Source organism: Schistocerca cancellata, unplaced genomic scaffold (genome assembly GCF_023864275.1).
Source record: "Schistocerca cancellata isolate TAMUIC-IGC-003103 unplaced genomic scaffold, iqSchCanc2.1 HiC_scaffold_681, whole genome shotgun sequence".
Lineage (NCBI taxonomy): Eukaryota > Metazoa > Arthropoda > Insecta > Orthoptera > Acrididae > Schistocerca > Schistocerca cancellata.
Genome location: NW_026046692.1, coordinates 110001 through 115000, shown reverse-complemented (window position 1 = coordinate 115000; position 5000 = coordinate 110001). Strand labels below are relative to the sequence as shown.

The window sequence follows — 5000 nt, the reverse complement described above, 5'->3', positions numbered from 1 at the left end:
GCGCTTCCCTGGGGGCACTGAACCGCAGGACGCGAGACCCCACGCCCTGTGGCAAACAGGGCTCCTCTCAGAATATGGACGGTCCCTACCCCGCACAACGATGACGGTGTGGGGGCCATTTTACGACACCGGTTCCTGCGGTGCCAACGCTGTCGTAGAGTCGATACTCCATCTTTGGTAGAAGGCAACCATTCCGCTGTAAATGAGTACGTCGCTCGTAGTTCAGTCACCTCGCAGCACTGCTCAGTAAACTATGCATGCCCACATAGATAGATCAAATACGCAAATGCCCCTATACATGCTGAACGTCTGTGCAAACAAAAGTAACCACACGTCACCCACACACTCTATCACACACTACTCTCTGCCTGTAACAGACACAGATTCAATAATTAAGCGCCAGCATGGACCAACGTCCGGTGCATCCTATGCGCCACAATACACCAACCAGACTATGATAACCAGGCCAGGAGGTCCAATCATAAAACACAATATCCCACTCGTCCGACAACCACAATTGCTCAGATAAGCCATCAACACCCACACATGTCCTACACAGGGGTGCACCCAACATCACCACACTCCATCGTCTTACAGCACAAATACACCGGCGGGAATGAAACACACAGGTCTGCCGCAACCACAGACACGGCGCGCCCCCCTCTCACTAGCGAAAAGCGCATCCCGACGTGACATACCTCCTTTGACACACTGACGCTGCCTCGCGCATCCACTTCCTACGGTCAATATCAACGAACCTCGCCCCCCCCCCCCCAACACGCCATCCCATACCACATTGTGTACCGTACCCAAACATAACATGTACTATACTACAACGCAATGTGTACCATAAAACAACCCAGTTTGTACCTTAACCTAACCTATGTCACCTTAACCTAACCTATGTCACCTTAACCTAACCTATGTCACCTTAACCTAACCTATGTCACCTTAACCTAACCTATGTCACCTTAACCTAACCTATGTCACCTTAACCTAACCTATGTCACCTTAACCTAACCTATGTCACCTTAACCTAACCTATGTCACCTTAACCTAACCTATGTCACCTTAACCTAACCTATGTCACCTTAACCTAACCTATGTCACCTTAACCTAACCTATGTCACCTTAACCTAACCTATGTCACCTTAACCTAACCTATGTCACCTTAACCTAACCTATGTCACCTTAACCTAACCCATCTTGCACCCTAACCTAACCTATGTTGCACCTTAACCTAACCTATGTCGCACCTTAACCTAACCTATTTTGCACCGTTACCTAACTCAATATGCACCGCAATGTAACTCAATATGCACCGCAATGTAACGCAATTTGTACCGCAATTTGTACCGCAATGTAATGCAATTTGTACCGCAATGTAATGCAATTTGTACCGCAATGTAATGCAATTTGTACCGCAATGTAATGCAATTTGTACCGCAATGTAATGCAATTTGTGCCGCAATCTACCCCAAGTTGTGCCGCAATCTACCCCAAGTTGTGCCGCAATCTACCCCAAGTTGTGCCGCAATCTACCCCAAGTTGTGCCGCAATCTACCCCAAGTTGTGCCGCAATCTACCCCACGTCGTGCCCCAACGTGACCCAGGTTGTGCCCCAACGTGACCCAGGTTGTGCCCGAACCTGACCCAGGTTGTGCCCGAACCTGACCCAGGTTGTGCCCGAACCTGACCCAGGTTGTGCCCGAACCTGACCCAGGTTGTGCCCGAACCTGACCCAGGTTGTGCCCGAACCTGACCCAGGTTGTGCCCGAACCTGACCCAGGTTGTGCCCGAACCTGACCCAGGTTGTGCCCGAACCTGACCCAGGTTGTGCCCGAACCTGACCCAGGTTGTGCCCGAACCTGACCCAGGTTGTGCCTTAACCTGACCCAGGTTGTGCCTTAACCTGACCCAGGTTGTGCCTTAACCTGACCCAGGTTGTGCCTTAACCTGACCCAGGTTGTGCCTTAACCTGACCCAGGTTGTGCCTTAACCTGACCCAGGTTGTGCCTTAACCTGACCCAGGTTGTGCCTTAACCTGACCCAGGTTGTGCCTTAACCTGACCCAGGTTGTGCCTTAACCTGACCCAGGTTGTGCCTTAACCTGACCCAGGTTGTGCCTTAACCTGACCCAGGTTGTGCCTTACCCTGCTCTGTAATTGGCATATGACACGTTACATTAATGTATTGTTGTCCAACCGCAACCCGCTCAGAATAGTTCGCGACTCGCACTCCCCGGTCTCATGTGTATCGTTTCATGTTCAACACGTCGCAAGTGTTGCTTCCTTTTTACATGCTCACGCTATACACTGTAATGTGGACGCCAGCAGGACGTACATCGCCCCCCCCCCCCACCCTTCCCCCTTCCCCCTGCCTTCGCAAGCTGGTCGGTCAGGTGCATGCCGAAGCACTCAGTCTACGTCGTGTTCTGTCCTGTGTCCACTGTCCGCCGATGTACGCCTAACCCACACACTGTACTGCACAGCGGTCCTCATGTACTGAATGATACACTCTGGCACATGTGTGACCGTACAAAGACTGCGGTGAACCATACCGTCCAGATGTTGTGCACACAGCTACGTGTCATCTCGCCATAACAGCTGCATTGCAGTGTGGTACGCCATAGAGACGTGTGGGAGTAATGGACGCGGTGGATGGCGATCAGCATGAGCCGTCTGTTCATGTAGTGGCGCGTGTATGCAGACGTAGTAGTCTCTTCTCACACAATGTGATAGCACGGTGCCCCGCGTTCCACATCTGCGACATGCTACAGAGGCCGGTTGACAGTTGGTCGCGCAATGGACATCGCATACGTACGGGGGCACCTTCCACGTGCCCTCTAGTTGGGCACATTTTGTTGCGTGGATGTGAGCGGACGTATTGTGTCTTGACACCTGACAGGCAGGCATGCAATAATAGTTGACTTTGCAAACGGGGATGGACGTGTACGTTTACTGGTGACGTTACGCAAATGAACAACTGGTAACCCGTTGTGGTGCGGTTGTCCTTGCTGGAGGTACATCTGTGAGGGCAACGATCGGTACAGCTACGAAGCGGTCCCCACCATACCAACGAACGTGAATGTGAATCTGGGTGTGAAGCGATACGCGGCTGTGGGTGGGTGGGACTGTCCCCGGCCGGTGAGGGGGGGCCGCCCGGCGTGCTGGCCGCGCGGTGCGTGGGCGCACGCGCTACAGCCGGCTGGTGGGGGCGCCCAGTGGCAGGCGCGCCGGCCGACGGACGCGGCAGGCGGCGCAGCTGCGCGCCGGGGCACCCTGCGCGCGGCGCCGTGCAGCCAAAGTGGGTCCTCGCCGGCCCGGTGCGAAGCGCGGTGGACATCTGCAGTGTGCTGGTCCGATTGAGGACTGTGTGCGTTGAGGATGCGCCGCCGCCCGGCACTCGGCGCCGCGACGCCGTCTGCTGCTCGGTCGCCCCAGCGGTTCTCGCTGGTGGTTTGTATCGCAGTTGTGCAGACGTGTTGGCACGTGCGCTGTGCTGGGAGAGTTCGCTTCGGCACCCACGTGGGGCCTTTTCCCTTCTGTGGCGCTGGCGTTGGAGCTGCCGGTCACCGTAGGTGGCGCGTGTTGTCTCCCGCCGGCAATGCCACGACAGCACGCTCCCGGGCCTCTGTCGGCAGCGGCAAGCTCAGTTGGGAGCACGGGTGGTCGCACCTAAAGCGTCTACTCGCCTAACTCCGGGCGATTGCGCCTCTCTCGAACCCGACCAAGTACTTAGGACGGCGCTGCGCGCCGCCGGGACCTGAGAGGGTTTCGAGGTGTATTGTGCAGGGGAGCTCAGCCTCCTCCTGTTTGCAGAATAATTGAGCGGACGCTTGCGTGTTCGCGCGGGCCCCCGGGACACACTCCCGGGCGGCCGGCTGCTCAGCTCTAGTTGACGCAGCTCCCTGGTTGATCCTGCCAGTAGTCATATGCTTGTCTCAAAGATTAAGCCATGCATGTCTCAGTACAAGCCGCATTAAGGTGAAACCGCGAATGGCTCATTAAATCAGTTATGGTTCCTTAGATCGTACCCACGTTACTTGGATAACTGTGGTAATTCTAGAGCTAATACATGCAAACAGAGTCCCGACCAGAGATGGAAGGGACGCTTTTATTAGATCAAAACCAATCGGTCGGCTCGTCCGGTCCGTTTGCCTTGGTGACTCTGAATAACTTTGGGCTGATCGCACGGTCCTCGTACCGGCGACGCATCTTTCAAATGTCTGCCTTATCAACTGTCGATGGTAGGTTCTGCGCCTACCATGGTTGTAACGGGTAACGGGGAATCAGGGTTCGATTCCGGAGAGGGAGCCTGAGAAACGGCTACCACATCCAAGGAAGGCAGCAGGCGCGCAAATTACCCACTCCCGGCACGGGGAGGTAGTGACGAAAAATAACGATACGGGACTCATCCGAGGCCCCGTAATCGGAATGAGTACACTTTAAATCCTTTAACGAGTATCTATTGGAGGGCAAGTCTGGTGCCAGCAGCCGCGGTAATTCCAGCTCCAATAGCGTATATTAAAGTTGTTGCGGTTAAAAAGCTCGTAGTTGGATTTGTGTCCCACGCTGTTGGTTCACCGCCCGTCGGTGTTTAACTGGCATGTATCGTGGGACGTCCTGCCGGTGGGGCGAGCCGAAGGCGTGCGACCGCCTCGTGCGTGTTCGTGCGTCCCGAGGCGGACCCCGTTGAAATCCTACCAAGGTGCTCTTTATTGAGTGTCTGGGTGGGCCGGCACGTTTACTTTGAACAAATTAGAGTGCTTAAAGCAGGCAAGCCCGCCTGAATACTGTGTGCATGGAATAATGGAATAGGACCTCGGTTCTATTTTGTTGGTTTTCGGAACCCGAGGTAATGATTAATAGGGACAGGCGGGGGCATTCGTATTGCGACGTTAGAGGTGAAATTCTTGGATCGTCGCAAGACGAACAGAAGCGAAAGCATTTGCCAAGTATGTTTTCATTAATCAAGAACGAAAGTTAGAGGTTCGAAGG

General features: G+C 54.4%; 1 non-coding gene across 1 annotated transcript in view; it reads left to right on the top strand.

Moving 5' to 3' along the window:
* Nucleotides 1-3907: 3907 nt before the first annotated feature.
* LOC126139209 (small subunit ribosomal RNA) overlaps nucleotides 3908-5000 on the top strand; it is a 1909-nt gene continuing 816 nt past the window's right edge. Inside the window, exon 1 of the ribosomal RNA XR_007528643.1 lies at nucleotides 3908-5000. This exon is cut by the window's right edge and continues 816 nt beyond it. This is a non-coding gene — a ribosomal RNA (small subunit ribosomal RNA).